Here is an 18792-nt window from a genome sequence, read left to right on the forward strand (position 1 = left end):
TTTTGGTTAAATATATTCAGTACAATAGCTCAGTGTCTTATGTTAGTTTTTTTCCAGGCTGGTGTGCCCTTTTCCCACTTTGAGCGCCTGCCTTTCAAAAAGTTATACGCAGGGCCCTGTCTGAAACTTCAAGGGTCTGTAGCCATCACTGGATAACTGCACCGAGTAAAACTCAGAACAGCTCTTTTTACTTCAGTCCATGCTCCAGATTTGGGAAAGTTCTAGGTTTCACTCAGCGCAGTTATCCAGATAACTCAGTATCCCTGTTTCCTGCCACAGGTTCCAAGTATAAGGTCTGATTGTTTTTATTTATATATTTATTTAGTTTTACCTTGCCGATCCATAATCGCGCTTTTCTACAGGCGAACTCCGCGCGAATGCTGCAGTGATTTGCTGGTTACACGTGATCTAGGTCACTACAGCATTTGCAATGGCTGCCAATGGATTAAATCACTACGGTCTATGATTAAATCGTTAAGGGACGTGCGTAAACTCTCCGAACTCTTTTCTCTTATGCATCTGGATCTCACAGTGTAACGCCAAGTCTCAAGTCTAGTGAAGTGTGTTAATAACATAACATTGAAAAGTTAATCAAACAGGCCACGCGTGCTGGCGCCGTGCAAGCGTCTCGTTCAGTTACAGACCTGCGGTCCTTTAAAACGTTAAACGATAGTTTTACTGTTAGCATCTGTTTTACCGTACGCTATTATGCAGCTACCAGTAGGTGGTTTGCAAACTCAAATTCAAGTTGATTTGTTGGTAGCTACCTACAGCCAATTATGACCAATATTTGTCAACTGTCATTTTTTTTAAACGTGATTCAACTATTGCAGATACAGAAATCCATTGGTAAGTGTGACTAACTTTACTGAAGATTTGATGCACTCGCCCATAAATCCCAAGCTTTTTCTGATATGCTGACGTTTAGCTACCAGCTAGGCTAACGATCTTTATGGCAAGTTAAGATAATACTTGCAATGCAGCTATCCCAGGCATTTATTCCTGACGTGCTCTTCTTCCTGCTATTGACTAATAACGTTAAGTTATTCTGGTTTTGCATTCCTTTCAGTAGCCTACAGCAATGCTTCCCTAAATAATACTAAAAATGAAAGACCAACATTGGCATCGTGTTACTCTTTGTTTTGCTCTTCTTTTATTTGAGAAATGTGATCAGCTGAATGCTTGGGAGTACAACAATTTTGATTCGATGCTTTTGATACAAGATCGTTTATTATAAATAATGCATTTCAGACAATGTACAGTTGCACCATTTTGAAAAAGCTAAAACACATTAAAATGTTTCAAACACACCAGCTGTTTTCTTAAATGCTAAAAAGTGCTCACCACTCTTGCTATGGGTAAAGTAAGAATGAATTATGCTTTTGCCAAGTCTTATAGTACCATAGAACTGGTTTTTGTTCAGAATTACTGTACCACTAAAATGCCTCTGTAAGACAGAAAAAAAAATGGGGCAGTTCACAGTGCTTCAATAAGCATTGCAGTTTTTCTCTGTGGGTATGTAGACCATGGTTGCCATCAGTGCAGCGAGGGATTTGTGTATGTGTGTGGGTGTGTGTGTGTGTGGGTGTGTGCACATGCGTGGGATTGTGGGGGGTGGGGGGGTGCTGCTGTAGAGGGAAAAGACGAAATGTCTGTGGGGGGTGGCTTTCAGACGGTGCAGAAGCGGTGATACTTGATCTGACGTTAATGTGCTGGTGTGCGTGAGTGAGCGAGCAAGCGAGAGAGGGAGAGATGGGCAGATAATCCCGTCTGCCCGGTGCGATTGAAGGCTGGGATTGATTGATCGCCTAATCATGGGAGGAAATGGGCCTGAAAATGAATGGAACTCTGCCCTTGGCTTGCACAGGAGCTGCGGTGGGTGGGGTTTGAGGGGATGCGACTGCAGAAAGACACGGCCTTAATGTGCACAAGACCTGATTTCATTTTAGTCTGATATACAGTTATATGATCTCCACTAAATGGATCAAATAAAATAAGGAAGAGAGGGCAAAAAGGGAGGGGCGTAAATCAAGATTCATCTCCGGAATATTGCATTTTTCAAAGTGGTCTCAATTGATGTTTGAAAAGGTGAAAGAACAAGAAAAAAATAAGAGCTTATATGAATTTTAAATTAACAGCGCGTTAGTGAGTATAGTGTGATAGCCACCCTGTACTGGCATAACTGCTGCATGGTGGGGTGGATTTTGCCTTATTATTTGTGTTCTTACATGATCTTCCTTCGGCTGTCAGATTTGTTTTGGAAATTACTCATAGCTGGGAGGCATGATTATGCGTTAAAATCATGGACCATCGTTATCCGTTTCTGCCAGTCCCTTTTAGACAATGTGGGCCAAATTACTTTGAACAACCTTTGATCTTGGAAACACCCTTGTTGACGCTGGAAATCTGAAGCCGTTTCCCAGTTTTCCCAAGCCCCACACTAATAACTCCGCACTTCGGAGGAAATTAGCTTGCTTTTTCCTGATCGCTTTTATTTCTGGTCTTGGTTCACAGGGTCAGGGCTGCTTGTCAAGGTGTAGGTTGATTGAAATGGTGCAATCTGCTTTGCATCAGTTCTAAAAATATCGGTAGCGCGTCAAAGCCACCGGTTTGTGTTGTATTAAAGCGATGCCAGGCTGTCACATTTAGTTCAGTCTGACACCGGCCCATTTAATGCAAGCTTTGAAATCAAATGCCTTTCATTTTGATTGAGCATTTATCTTTATTTGTACCATCAGACCGGCAGGGTGATGATAATCCCTGTGTCCGTCTATGCTAAATTATAATGTGTACAAAAAAGGGTTGCCCCTGTCAGCCGTAGCATGATATCGCGCAGCTGAATTAACGGTCCCGCGTCCACAGTGAAGTGGAAGTGCCACGGCCTATCAGCGTCAGCGCGGGGCTAATGAAATCACACCCGTTACTACCAGCGTTTTTAAAATGGGGAAAGGATTCTCCGTGCTTTTGGAGTGTGGTGCGTGGATGTCCTCTGGCAGCCTGGACCTGCTGTTCTCCCAGCCTGTCTCTCAGGATCAGTAATGGCGGTCGCGCCACAGCGCACGCACGCGTGAGAGCAGGAGGGCACGGGGGTCCGCTGACATCGGGCTTAGAGGCACGGGTTCCCCCCTTTGACTCTCTCTCTCTCAGCTCGCCAGAGGGACCTCCTCTTCCCCTCTCGCTTGCTTTTATGAGAGTAAACACACATGGTGCAGCCATCTTGTTCAGAGTTCAGAGAAATTTCCCAGTGGTGACCTTCTCTCTCTACAGCCAGTGCGCTTGATGGTGTTCTTGCCACCGACTGTCTGCAAGCTGGAACAGAACCGTGAATCTGATTTTATGTACTGGGTCATCGCATACCCTATGTGTACCAATAGCCTACCCAGATGTATGCAAATTAAATTGGCGCACTGTTATTTAACTAACTCAACTGCAATACACTACACTATTATTTTGCTACAGATTATTGTTCAGAAATATTTAAGAGATATATTCACTTGTCTCACTTTACCATTTCCATTCTGTAATCTGTTGCAAAATAGTTGTGTGTTGCCGTTGAGCTGGTGAATTGCATACTGTTACCCCCTGCCTGTCTCCCTCTAGCAGGGGATGGATGTAGTGCATTCGCTGGAGTTGGCTGAACAATGTCCTGAATCCAGGTGGCGGAGGATAAGAGGCGGAAGGCAGAAGGTGAAGTGGCCGACAGAAGGAGCTGGAGGTACTGTAACTGATCAATCTATTAATCGCCCAGTCAATACGCCGCTTCTTATCCTCTCTGTTTACACACAAAGGCCAGCACTCTGGTGTTAAACCAACCATGCTGCAAGCAGGCACTCCAGGGACACTCTAAAAGCAGTCTTCGCACTGGTCATTTATTGAAATGTCGATTAGTATGGAAAATGTTGACAGCGCGGATGTCACTCACCCTAAGCACTAATGACGGTAGGGAATTTTGTGCAGTTGATCTGTGGTCACTGTGTGCAGACTCCATGTAGGGAATTTTCAAAAAGTCAAAAATAAATAGAATGCCTAAATGGATAACATTTACACCATTTAAATGCTTGTTTTCAGTACTGACTGTATTGAATTTGCCATCTTCTCTTCCTAAAAGCCAAACATTATTGGAGCCAATAGTGAATTAAACATCTGTATAATTAGTTGGCTTATGTATACAATACATGGCCAAAAGTATGTGGACGCCTGACATCCTACATCTCATCCAAAATTATGGGCATTAATATAGAGTTGGTCCAACCTTTGCTGCTGTAACAAATCTTCTGGGAAAGTTTTATACTAGATGTTGGAGCATTGTTGCAGGAATTTTCTTTATTGAGGTTGGGCATTGATAAGGCCTGGCTTGCATTTGGCTTTCCAATTGATCCCAAAGTTGTTGGATCAGGTTGAGGTTAGGCCAGTCAAGTTCTTCCACATCGTTCTTGACAAAACCATTTCTATATGGACCTCGCCCTGTGCCTGGGGGCATTGCTGAAACAGGAAAGGGCCTTCCCCAAACTGTTGAGGAAACACAGGATTGTCAAGAATGTGATTGTGTGCTGTAGCATTAACATTTGCCTTCAGTGGAACTAAGGGGCCTAGCCCAAACCATGAAAAACTGTACCAGACCAAGGGATGTCCAGATACTTTTGGTCACGTAGTGTACATGCTTTTGCAAGCAATTTTAGAGACTCGGTTTTAGGAATGTATTTTCAAATGTATAATGGGAGTGAAAGTAGGAAGAAGAAAGTATACTATGAAAACCCCTTTTCCCTTTTGAAATAAAAATTATACACTATTAAGTTAGGTACGACCATAATGAGGAACGGTGAATTGTGAGCTAGGAATGTTGCCACTGTCTCTTTTAAAATTTTATCCCACAGAAAAATTCTAGAGTTTTAGATGATTCATGCTACAGCCCCAGGTTTTCCTTTTCTCTCCTCCCTGTGGTTTTTGTAGAGATTTAATCTTCACATGAATGAATAAGGTTGACCTTATACAGACAGTAATAATTACAAAACCAAATCAGGCTACTCCAATACAGCAGTGCACTTTAGACACCCAACACATTTTTTTGCATATTTGGCACTTCTACACAGAGGAAAACAAATTCCATTATGGAATACTTAGCTAATGTAGAACACATCCCATTTGCCCAATGGGTTTAAAATTACAGTGTTTTTAATACTAGTCTAATTGGTGCCAGGTTGTGCTTGGCATTGAGGAGTGTTTTTCGCACTGTTGGTCGACATTGCCCCTCTGTGTCTGACTGTTTTTACAGAGCTGATGGGGTACATTCAGGGGCAGTAAAATTCAAACAGTTCTGGAGGGCGTAAGCCCTGATAGTATGTAGTGCCCTATTACCACTGTGCAGCTTGGGTACCTCTTGACCCGAGGTCCAACTGGAAACCTGTTTCCTCTTTAATGCGCCATTTGCAGGCTGTAAACAGCTTGTGTAAAGATGTTTATAGATGATTTATACGAGTTTCCCCCAAGGGTGTCAGGGCTAAACAAACTCCAACCTTAATGGAAACCCAATAATCAAAGGCTGTCTTGAGTTGGGATTTGGGGGCTGTGGTGAGGAAAGAGGTTGTGGAGTTGGGAGGAATTTGCCACAACAAAGTCCTAGATAAACCAGAGTCCTTTTCCTTTCCCATTCCCAATTACAGAACATGGTAATGGAAACAGTTAGTAGTACATTTTCTCTTCCTTTTATTTCTTTTTTCCCTCACTGTGGTTTTTGTGCTACATAAAAGCCTAGCCTTCTCTGGGCAGAGCATGGAGACTTCTGGCATCTCTTTACAAGATTGGCTTTAATCTTTTGCCTTTTATATGTCACCTCGAAACATGGGGAACCTGATATGATAATGATGTGAACCTGTCCGGGGTATTAGAGTTAAGCTGGCTGATTAGGTCGTTCATCGATTAGTCCATCACTCACTTCTGACCAGACTGCGAAGAACAAGCAGAATGAAAACACAGCTATGAAGGACAGGGTTTCAGGCAGAACTGATGCTCGACAGACAAACAATCCAAAGAGCCTGGTGGAAAAATACTATATATTACAGATGTGTTATGCATCTGTGTATATAGTGTATACAGTCTATATATACTGACACAATTTTTGTTTTGGCTCTGTACTCCGGCACATTGGATTTGAAATAAAACAATGAATAAGAGGTTAAGTACAGACAGTCAGCTTTTAATTTGGTATGTACATCCATATTGGGTGATCCGAGTGGGAATTAAATCTCTTTTCATACGTAGGGGAGCCCATTTTAGGGGAGAAAAATTTTAAAAAAATATATATATATAATCCGAAATAAAGTCATCATATTCGGTACTTGGCTGCAAATCCTTTGTATTCGATGACTGCCTGAAATCTGCGACCCGTACACATGACCGGACGCTGGGTATCTTCCATGGTGATGTTCTGCCAGGCCTGTATTGCAGCCATGGATAACCCCCAATTCCTGTTCCTTTCTGGGTGTTTTTGCCTTCAGTCTTCTCTTAAGCAAGTAAAATGCTTGTGCAGTTGGTCCTGTAAAACTCCATGGTTGCTTTTGTAGTATGTTTGGGGTCATTGTGCTGCTGCGAGGTGAAGCGCCATCCAGTGATTTTTAAGGCATTTTGTTTGATCTCACCAGATAAGATGTTGATGTACACATAAGTGAAGACAAGTGAGCCGGTTCAAGTAAATAAATGGCCAAGCCATAACACTACCTCCACCATGTTTCATAGATGAAGGGGGGGGGGGGGGGGGGGTACTTTGGATCTTGTTCCTTAATTTCTCTACAGTTTCCTTGTTCCAACACTTTGGTTCAGGTAAATACTCATCTCATCTGTCTCATGAGTGTTTATATATATATATATATATATATATATATATATATATATATATAATCATGATGGTTAACAGATGTGTTTACTTTCATACATCTTTGGTGGATTTATCACCACAGGACACCATTGGATGGTATATTAAATTACTTTTATATTGCTTTGCCTTGCAAATGTTCAATTATTCCAGTCGGCCTGAATGGTATTAATTGAATTGAGGCATGACCCGGAATGTGAACCAAGCACAAAAATTAATTAAACTTGTGACACAGCCAGACACATTTCCTTTGTGAGAGGATGAGGATAATTAATGTGAACATTTTGATATTAAATAAGTTGTTGTGTCTGTTGTTGGTAAACTGCTGGAGACGCAGGGTGAAATCGCTTTTTTGTAGGGAAGATTGAGTTAATCCAATTCACCCTTTTTCTTCGTTATCTTTTTTCTGGCTTTGTGAAAGGAATGGATTGCTGTTGATATTAGACAGATAGTGGCAGTCAAGAGAAAGAAATGGCTGGATAAAGAAAAACCTTCAAAATTATTCAGGATTGATACATATCTATTTTTTCTGACCTTTAGAAGAAGGCCTATACAGTAACCTTAAAGAATAGGTTTTTTGTGAAAGATAAATCCCTGCTTCCAGGTCCACTCTGCTCTCTCGGTGAAAGAGAGCTTTGTTTCTTTCTGTGGTTATTCCTCACTGAACGTCCTGGAAAAGTTGAGGACCCTTGCGTCTCTCAAAATACTGAAGCCTCAATTCAGTAATTGAGGTCTTTGGGTACAGAAAACACAAATGAATGTGAATATTAAATTCTGTCTTCTAATGAGTGGGATAATGGTCTTAATCAGGCTGTAAGGTCTTTCTTGGGACCTGGAAAGGGCTCCCTGTTGCTCCATGCTTCAGGGTTGTTGTTTTGTATGCTGCCATTTCAAGCATTTTTCATCTGTGCGAATTCTTGCCCAATGCGTTTATTCTTTGCTTAACTTTTCAAGGTCCCCAGAGATGGAATAACTGTCCACAATTGTGTCCTGTTGCCCTTGTTGTTATTATTGAAAGGGTTTAATCACATTTAGATGCACTATACCCGATGGATATTGAATGTACTGTGCATTGCTGTTGCGTTAGAAAACAGATTTTCATTAATAGTGGTATGAATATGGGGAAGCTAAGCTAACTCGATGGTAACAGCTGGCTTGGAAGTAGATTCAGGCGGACCATCAGAAGGCTTCTGTAAGGCTGTGGCTCAAAATAATTTTCAGTAAAAATGTTAGGCTGAGAATCTAGTTTGATAGAGTCACAGAGAGAACAGTAGCAGAAGGCATAGTGGAAATGATTAATCTCTGAAAAGGCCTTTCAGAGCTTTACGTAAAATGTGCGTGTCTGTTTCCCTAGGCATTCATTTTGATACACTACTCCCTTCTACCATTTTGTCCACTGCTGCTCCACAGCTGTGCACTGTGATGGTCGATCATTGGAGGGAAATAGGAGCAAATCGGGCCTTTAATTGCTTTAATTTATTCAAACAAGTCGATCAGGGGGACTTTCACATTGTTAGGATGCATAAGCTGTTAACATTACTCAAGGCGTTTTTTTCCCCTTTTTCTTTATCTTCTTTTTTTGCTTTAAACACACACATGCACGTGCATGTAATTAGAGTAATGATTTCCTCAACATGAGGCAAATACATCCTGTGCCAACCCATGTCAGCAAGGTTGAACACTGAGGCAAATGCAGCAGTGAAGTATTTGGAGTATTATACAAGTATTTTTTCAACTGCCTTTCCCTGGTCTTTATCCAATGAGGTTAAATGTGTAAAAAAAAAACAGAAACAAATTTGAATATAAATGCCAATACGGAAACACTGCAGAGCTCAAAGCAGTCCTCTGATATCTGTGCTAGCTTTGCTAAGAATTATTTTGAGCGTGTACGGCAAGATGATCATTATTAACTTTATTCATGATCGTTTCCATATACTGTAGTGACACTTCAAATCACAGATCCTCCTGGAAATCTACAATCAATAGCACACAAGTTACACTTATTTGTGACAGGTAATCAATTGTTCTTCTCTCTCCACCTGGTCGAGACCAGATATATCCTTTCATGCATCACTTAATGACATGAAAATCGGAAATAGGTCTATTTTGAGCAAATTTCAGAGTGGTTGGAAACCTCCCACTCTACATACATTGGTAATCAGTGGCATCTACATTTCCTGCACACTTAGTATCACAATTATCTTTTGTACATGTACCAAAAAGACTGGGGGCTCAGCTCCCATTGCCATCAAGTTGGTATAATATCTTGAATGATTTGTTTGATGCACAGCATCTTTGTTTTTTTGAGATTCAAAAGAGGTGTCCTATCTCCCTGGTACTTCTTATTTCTTGTATTTACACTACCCTTTGAGCTTTGTGTTTAAGTCTGATTTTATAGTTTCTTATTCTTGAATGGTTCACTGACTCTGCTCAAGGCCTTGTGCCTTGTCTTTATTACAAATGAATAAATACAAAAAATACTCCTCTTTGTGTAACATTGGTCCCAGGAGGTCTATGCTTTTAATGTGATTGTAGATTTGATGCTGATGGATTCTAATAGCTATTATCTGGAAAAATATTTTTTCATTAGCTAAAAACTATGCTATTGTATAAAGGATCAATTTGGCTCTTTACTGTCGCTTTAAAACTAAAATTTATGATGGTGGAACTTATTTATGGCCGGATAAGTTTGGTAACTTTTGTCTACATTTTCTGGGAGTGCCCTGTTACAAAGTTTTTTTTTGCGTGAGTTTTTTGTGGTAGTGCTTTCCTAAAATGTGTTACCTTTTGGCGATCTATAAGGGCTGATTTAAGTCTGCCATTGATTTGAAATTCCATTTGAATATCTTTCTTACTTTTTTTGGCCAATTGAAAAGTACTGGGTAAATAGTGCTGCTTTCAGTTGTTGGGTTGGTTGTTGGTCTTTATTTGTAGTCTATAGCTAACCTTTTTAATTCTCATGGCCATGACAGGTTGTGTGTATTTAGAAGGTTAACATAAATTTTTTCACAAAATGAGACACAATATTTTTCTATAAATGGAAAGAAGGGCCTGATAATTGTCGATGGATGGAACCCTATATTAATCAATCTTTCATAATAAACATTTCAACATTGTTATATTTATATTGTTGACTGGTGGATGGTTAAATACACATTGTCATGTATACTCACCAGTTCATATTTGATGTATTTTGAGGAAAGGTTTTTAATCAATAGCAGTTTAATGGACAATCTTGCTTCATATTGTGAAAATAATTTGCCTTGTGTTTCCTCTCCTTCTGTGTGCGCATATGTTTCTTGATGAGAATTGAAATGCTCTGTAGTGAAACACAGATTAGTTTTTTGCCTTGAAGTAGCTAACTCTTTCATAGACAAATAATGGGTTTGTTGAGATACTGATTCCACCAATATGAAGGTTGCATACTGAGCTGTCTCAATGCATATTACACAGTTCAGTGCATAGGGCAAGATAACCAAGTCAGCGTGAAAGTAACTCATTGTTGTAGGTTAAGCTTTATTGGACTGGTTGTAAAACCTGTGATTAAAGGCTACATCTGAGATCTAAGCTTCTCGTGTGGGCTCTGCGCATTGGTGCATTTGTACTGTAAGAGATGGCGATCAGGGCAGTACTGCACCACGGCTGTTCTGCTTGTCCCTTCAGCATTAGCCTCTGCGTCTGCCAGACGCGGCAGCCTCGGCCGCCATTTTCGTCAGCGGGCTGCCGTTGGCTTTCACAGCTGTTGAGCCGTGTTGAACATGGACTCCTGTGGAAAGACGCACCGCACCACAGGAGAGGGGATGGGCTGTGACCCGGAGCGCAGGGCTTTCCAAATGCACACGCAGGGTCTGCACATGCGGTCTTCGCAACTGTGCCTTTAATGGCCGCCACCAGAGCTGTACCTTTCTCACCGGGACACTTCCTGATTCACGCCTGCTTGGCCGCTTTGCGCGTCGCCTCAATAGTTTACTGGACAGTTGTCACTTTTCTCACTCTTAAATTCAAACAGTTACAAGAAAAGAGGAGCCATTTTGTATTTTGAGGTTAGCCGCCCTGTTTACAAGTGTGTGCGTGTGCTGTGCGCTCTTGACGGTGTCCTGTAGGACAGGATTACGGGTTGTATGGAAATGCGTTAACGGGTTTGTAGACGGTAAGTTATACCCCGGGTTCGGTGCCCGTAGAGGATACGGCACGGAGCGACGCGGAAAATACTGGGGCTGGAGTCACACGACAAAAGAGGGAATACATCTCCCTAGCACTATTAATAATAAAATACCGGACTGCACTGTACAGTTTTCTCATGTCATAAAAATTGATTTTGAGTTTCTGTTAGCTTACTTACCTGTCTGCTAGACTTACACACGGCCCACCATTTACTGAGGCCTCTGAGGAGCGCTCCCTGATGCCTTGTAGAGGGAGATTCGAGGAGCTGAGGGAAGCCTGGCTTATACATGAGAGGTGGAGTGCCGTAATGGAGATTCACTTTTAACGCACTAACAAGGGACCGCAGCCTCCACTGTCTTTATAGCAGCTGCGGTTGTATAACCAGTTCCTGAAGATTGCTCATTTTGGCTGCTTGTTTCTAGCTTTGGAGACTTGGGAAGATGAGGGTACCCCATTGATGAAGCGCTGCTGTTGTTGTTGTGAGCAGAGGGGTCTTCTGCAAGCCTGCGTTTTTTTTTGCACTGTCTCCTCTGAATGAACAGATTAGCGTAACCTGGCTACTTCAAAATGCCTCTGGTAAAAGCGCCGCCTGATCACATTCAAAATAATGAAATAAGCCTTTGTGTTTCTGAATTACATATTTACCAGCATCATAGAGGTTTGTGTGTGCCGTAAAATGAGTATCTGTTCTGGACCCACCATCCTGGCACATGACCCCTTAGCCCCCTGGTGCTTTTGCATCTTGCCGTCCCCCCAACTCCAAAATGGGGGCTGGGATCCCGTGGGACCATTATCTATCCTGATCCTCTGAGCTTACATTTGGTTTTGGATGAACTGCAGCACTCTTAATACTGACAAATGGATGTCAGTCCGCCCCTTTCCTACACGTTCGGAATTTTCCCCCGGATCCCTACCTCTGCAAAGTGCGCGCTGATATCCTCCTTTGAAAAGGTAATGATGTTGGGGAGGTGAGATTATGTGTGTGTGCCGCGCAGCTTAATAGCCCGTGTTTTTATTGCTTGCTGCATACTAATCCCAGAGCTGACGGAATGAAATGACACCTGCAGGGGGCACGTGGGAGTTGCAGTCCTACATGAAAGGCTCGGCCATTATAATTGATCAAAGACATTACTGCACTCCGTTGCGCAACGCCAGTCTCATGCCTGGCTAGGTGTACATCTCTGCACATATCCACACACGCCAATTAAGATCCTGATCTGATGTATATTGTTCGAGAGATCCACCGGTGGTATTAGGTGATAAGGACTCGCTCAGGCTCAGAAAATAGGATACGGTTGAAATACACAGTGTGCATATGCATACACACACGCGCAAGCCCATGCATACACTTATTGATACACAAAGAAATTTCATTAAATTTTTCCTCCACGTCATTAGCAGTTAACACATTAGGCAGCATTGAGCTATGTGGCCTATTTCAGATGGAATGCCCTATACTGTATGTAACACAGCTGTTTTGCTTACCCAGGTTAGCTTGGATATAGGGCTGTTCACAAGCAGGATGGGTGGGCATGGTCGACTTTTCCCTCTCTGCGGGTACATTAGGGGCATTCAGGACTGTTTATCAGACTGAATCCCTGGCAGACACCCATTAGATTCCAAAGCCTCATTCTCTTGTCCTGCTGTGCTCGTGCTTACCAATGCTGAGTTTATCTATCGTTTTCATTTGTATTTTTCTCAGTATTCGAATCAGGCAGCCCTACTTATCGTCAACACCACGTATTCTTATGACATTTTACTGTGAGCGGCGGTCGGGGCATATTATGCATTGCGGCGACAAATCTGAAAACATTGTAATAAATATGGTTTCATTTCCTGAAGACCACAGGGCTATATGAAAATAGCAAGTGCTTTCTAATGTGCTGGAGATATACGCCCATGTAGAAAACAAAATTGAGCATAAAATGGGCGCTGGGCAGAAGGAGAAAATGCGGAGAGAAAAAAGGCCAGTGCGAGAAATAAGATGGCGATATGCGTGCTTTTTTTAATACCAGCGTTGATGGTTATCTAGGGCCTCCATTGTGAAGAAAGAAACCTCCGCTCCCCCTCCCGTCCGCCGCCGCCGCTGTATTAAAACCCCGCCGCTGTGCCATTTGGTCGGTAATTTTGCTGCCTTTTCATGTGTCTCCCGGAGAGGAGTTCTCCTCCATTAGATAGTGTCTTCCTGTGATGTATGATGTATGCGCAGAAAGGCAATCTGATGTTTATTCATGACTTTCAAAGCAGTGCATCAGCTAAGCCCTGTGATTTCCTTTTATGGAACAAAACTCCGTCGTTGAATTCTCGACTTAAAGGCACAGAGACCCCTCCTGCAGCCGCTCGCCCCCTCTCGCTGTTCCTGCTTGTTTTCTTTTTATTGCTCCTGCAATTCATGATGTTTGCTTGAGCTCTTATATTAATATATTATATGTTATATATTTATGTATTATGTATTATACATATTGGGAATTTTTTTTAACGATTTTCAAATCATTGCAGTTTGAAAAAAAAAACAAAACATTGATTTACCAGTTCATATGATTCAAACGAAAAGCAATCCAAATAATTTGACCCTTCCGTTCAATTTACACAGCTAACCAGTTTGCTATAAAGGTACTAGTAAGAAGTTGATACTCAGCTAACTTCATTAAGACAGATATACACATTTCTAGTTAGTCAGCTGTACATGTAGGATAATAATCCTTTCCACATGGAGTGAAACACAGTTTGGCAAATTCAACAGTCACTAAAATCCAGACTGTGGACAGAAAATGTGTGACACTTCTTTTTACTTGCAAATCAACGTTGCAGACAAATTTGGTTGAATACTGGCCGATGTGCTAATATTCTCAAAAGACCCCAGATTTCAAACATTTCTATAAAATGGTGCTTTGTAAACTTTGATGGTGAACATGTAGACTATCTTACACATTAATTTGTCCCATACTGCACCCCAGTAAAGGCAATGGTGTGCTAAGTTTATGTACAAAAATAAGAAAACAGGCCTAACTATAGGTCTGAGTCCCTTGATTTTCAGCGGACATATCTCTGTGTACCATGCAATCAGAGGTGCCTGAGAGGACGAGGCTGTGGCAGTCTTGTACCGTGGCACTGCGGTTTGAACAGCTGATCAGCGTGCAGTACGAGATCGGAGATGGGTTTGCCTCATCGCTGTATCGTCTGCTGTAAACACGTCGCATTAAGAAGACGAATCCGGTGAAGGCACATTTCGTGTGAAGAAAAAAAGCAACGTGCTCAACAGAGCGCCTCTCTAGGGTGCTGTTACCGGGGCGGCGGCAGTGTTTACTCCGCTAGTCTCCGCCCCCTCTGCGGTTCACGTCTGTTCACACGCTGCTTACCGCCTTGGCGGATGACATCGGCCATGCCCTCTGAACAGGAATAGACCTCACCTGTGCGGTGCGGCCACCTGGTGCCAGCAGTGAGTGCAGCTGTGTCATGCCACAGCGAGCCCAACCCGAGCCCTACCCGCTCGCGGGACCGGCCAATCGCGTTTGGGCTCAAGCTTCAGCGAGCATCAAGGTAATCAGTAAATGTCACCCGCAAACTAACGACAGTGCTCTCTCCGCAAACCAAAATCAGCAATAAAGTAACCATAATTTGAAAATCTGGTCCCTATTTGTCTTGTAAATGACTTTTTAATGATAATCAAGCCGTATTCATTCATCACATGCGTGCAAGTCTGCCTAATTCCCTGATGGAACTCCTCCTATGACCAAACGATGTCTATTTATATTCCTCAGCAACCTGCTGCAAAGCATGGAAGTTCGCCCTGCTATCCTTCCTGTATTTCAAAGTGGAAGTTCACCCTGATGTGCGTCATGTATTTTGAGAGCACTTGTACACATTCACACATAAGTATTATGTGCACAGAATTTCTTGTCAGTCTAATGTAGACTTCTACTTGCGGGAATGGCTGTGAGTGTGACTAAATGGCAGTTTTTCTGAAAGGCTTAAGGCTATGGCGCCCCCTATCTCTCATGGTGGAAATGCTGCCTACATTAGCAGGCCTTAATGAAGTGGATGAATGAATGTCAGCCACAGTAGACCTATTATACTGCCCCAAGCCTCTCAGGCACTATGAACAATGTACGATCACAAAAAGGAAAATGTACTGTTTGAATACAGAACAGCATGTTTGTTCTGTTGTGCCGATTTTGCACAGTTTCTTTTCTCGTGCTTCATTAACCTTCCTTGCATTGGCAGTTTCAGAAAATTCACATTTCTCTGGTTTAGGAAAAACACTGGTGCAACAGAGCATGTGCAGGAGCCTTTGTGCTTATCATATTTAATACTGGGCTAATCAACACCAGCAGGGACACAAATACATCGCTGCCTGCCACAAGTATTTCAATCAGATATGATTAAATAATGTACACTTTGTAACCTCTGCGAATACCAGCACAAGGAGGGGAGTCGTAGTCAGCGTAACAGACTGATTGTTGTGCCGTCTGACTGATTTGAGTGAGAAAGAGCGGCCTAATTGCATCACTTAGCTGCTGCGTCCTGATAATTCAGAACAGGATTACTGAAGGACGCCGAGACCCTTTCCATGTAAAGTGGAGGATATCCAAGGCCTTCGTTAGATCAGCTGTTTGTTTCTTCCCCTTCACTGGTATATGAACCATTTCATAGTCGCTCTTTACCGTACCTCATGCTCCTCTTTTTGCCTAGCCTATGTCCTATACGGCTTAAAATTGTAACATCCACATTTTTATTAAGGCTACTTAAATTTTTTATTTATTTTTTTTTACAACATACAGAAGGTACTGGAATATGAGAAGGTGATGGAAGTGAGGAGGTATGCCGGGGGTGTGGAAGGGTGGGGGCCAGCAGCTGCTGCCGTGGGCAACCCTTCCTCTTTTTCCTTTAATAATAAATGATGAATGTTTCGAATTAGAAAACAGTGCCGAGGAAATCCAATTTGGTCATGAGCTTTGGAGGGAGAATAAAAAAGAGGAATTCTATATTAAAGCCTTTTGCTTTAATGTGCACACAGGACTGCAGTGTGTGATTTAATGCATGTCGTGAAATGGTTTCTATTATGTACTATTAACAAATCAACCTGGTTTCACCCGAAAGTGAATCTTTAGTGCTTCGGGGAGCAGTGAGTGGCCTTTCCTCTCTGCTGATTGATTTGTGGTCCCTGCTTATAATCACATCATGGTGAAATGAGTGGGAGATAGGATTCTGATGGGGGGTGCGGGTTGGGAGGTGGGATGGGTGTGCTCAAGATGTGATGAGGTTCTCTTTAGGTTTTAATTTCCTGCTGTGTAATTAACCCTTATTTATCTGTCTTCTTGGTCTGAAGTCCTGAAATTAAATCTTATGCATCTTTCTATCTCCGCCGTTCTCTCTGATCTTTGTATTCTGTCCTTCCCTTCGGCCTTAGTGTCTTTGCATTCTCTTGGCTTGCCGCCATCTTAGGCCCGTTTTCCTACTTTCATATTAAAACTGGATATTTTTTCCCTCGGTTGTTCCTGTCTTCATTCCCACCAGAATTCAGCCCTCTAATGAAGCCAGCCTGACCACAATGGTGAGAGTGTCTGCTCTTTCACTTTGCTGTATGATCAGGCCAGAGACTTGCAGTCATATCCCTGTGCCTCCCATTAAAATGTTAGACAGTTAAAACAGGGAAATAGGCATTCTGTTTTAATGAACTGTTTCCTCTTGAATTGTGGCACCAAAAGTAAACCCATAAAATACAAAAGAAAAGGCAGCATACAATAAGTTGTAAAATGTACATTTCCTCTTTCTGTTCTCTCTTTGATTGCCCCAATGCTTGAAATTCACATGTAAAACATTGCTAAATGTTTTGCCACATTGAATGGAGAAACGAGCAATGTCTGTGATGCCAGGAATCTCATTTGACATATTTAAAGCACTGAATTAATGGTCTCCTCCAAAATATTACTTGATGTGAGGGAGTGTTGCATCTATGGCTATCTGTATTCGCCAGTTGGTTGTCCTGATATGTACAGGAACGCAAGAAGCAATTGAACATCTTTAGAATGTATTTATGTAAAAGTAGCTATATTCATTGCTTGTTTGCACTGCATGACTTTATAGTTGTCAGTCCTCAACCTCAACAATCACAGATGTAGGCCAGCCAGGAAAATCCAAAATTACGATAAAAAAGCCATACACATCACATAACGTAAAAGTGAAATTTTGATTTGTACTACTAAAAAGATTTTTTGGTTGTTCTTTCTGTAAGAAATTTTGTTTTTTACGCCTTGTGCATTTGTCTTGCTGTTGTTGAAATTGTTACTTTTGTTGTGCAAGACTTCTTAAATCTTGGTGGAATGGAAGACGACATTGTATGCAATACTTGAGCAGCTACATATGCTTAGTATGGCTAAGAGATCTATTTTTAAATTGACTAGTAAACTGAATGAACAGAGCTTTAAATTATGCCAGCAGACTGGTATGACAAAATATCTTTTCATTCCAGTGAGCCCTCATTGATGGCATAACGCATATGTGGCACATTTTCCACAGCCAGGAGAGGTCATATTCTTAGTGCCCTGCATATTTTTTGCGACCTGATCTAATTTGGGCCAGAAATTTGGACATGATATTTGAGAAGATTTAAGAGATTTCATAATGTAGGCCTATATTATAAGCTGTGACAGCTCTCCCTCTGCTTTTTTGTTTGATTTAGTATGACAGGAGAGGTTTTGTAACTGGCAAGATTAAGATTATTAAGAAATTGTTGCACATCATGCAACAATCACAGGGTTAAACAAACACAGCTATAAAATAGACTGCCAAACAATGTATAGCAAATTTAGTGAATTTGTTAAAAGCATAGGCTTCAATGAGCATGTGCCAAGAAAGCACGGGTGTTACACTCAGAGGTAGAGTCAGGGCGGCGCTGTCGCCTGCAGCCTGACGCAGACGCCTCCCCTCACCCGCTGCCCAACGCAGACGCCTCCCCTCACCCGCAGCCCAACGCAGACGCCTCCCCTCGCCCGCAGCCCGACGCAGAAGCCTCCCCTCCCCTCACCCGCAGCCCTGCGCAGACGCCTCCTCTCTCCCGCAGCCCGACGCGCACGCCGCGGGGCTCAGGCACAGATGCGGGCGGGCCGCAGACGCGCGTACACGCAGGGGCGTGCTCTCGCAGCGCTGTGCTCTCGCAGGCAGCTCCCCCCTGTGAACACGTCCCCGGCTGTCTGTCTGGATCAGACACAGCGGTAGGGCTTTCATGTCCTCCTCCAGCCCTCCTCTCACAGGAGGATGGCTCTTTCTCACATACCGGGGACAGATCTACCATTTTGGGGTTTCTGTTTAACATGACGGGGGGGAGGAGTTATTCTGCATTGCGTCCCTTAGTGGTCACGTATTGATATTGCACATCTATTTTGGCGGCAACAACCCTGCAATTTCTGAGTGGGACCACCGCTGTATATTGCCACACGATCACTGCATGGTTCCTTGATGAGCTCTGATGCAAGGTCATGCTGTACCTCTTCACAATGTCAAACAGTAATTCACTGAATGAAAAAACTATTAACAGAAAGATAGAACCATATGCTCTCTCTCTCATTTATATGTGTATATATATATATATATATATCTATATATATACACATATATATATATACACACACACACCCAGACGGATGATTAAAAGAAAGAACAATATAAAGTGTCTTAGTAATGTGTTGAACCACCGCGAGCCAACAGCTTTAATGCGCCTTGGCATAGATTCTACAAGTTTCTGGTACTCCAGTGGAGAA

General features: G+C 42.4%; 1 long non-coding RNA gene across 2 annotated transcripts in view; it reads left to right on the forward strand.

Annotated features, from left to right (window-relative positions):
- The first annotated feature begins 441 nt into the window (after positions 1 to 441).
- The window catches only part of LOC118215772, a 73975-nt gene continuing 55624 nt past the window's right edge, over positions 442 to 18792 (forward strand). The window contains exons 1-2 of one of the 2 annotated variants that reach the window (XR_004762888.1): positions 442 to 849; positions 3601 to 3715. This is a non-coding gene — a long non-coding RNA (uncharacterized LOC118215772). The remainder of the gene's footprint in view (positions 850 to 3600; positions 3716 to 18792) is intronic. The other variant, XR_004762889.1, reaches the window with a different exon arrangement.

The sequence above is a fragment of the Anguilla anguilla genome, chromosome 16, assembly GCF_013347855.1.
Source record: "Anguilla anguilla isolate fAngAng1 chromosome 16, fAngAng1.pri, whole genome shotgun sequence".
In the NCBI taxonomy this organism is placed as follows: Eukaryota; Metazoa; Chordata; class Actinopteri; order Anguilliformes; family Anguillidae; genus Anguilla; species Anguilla anguilla.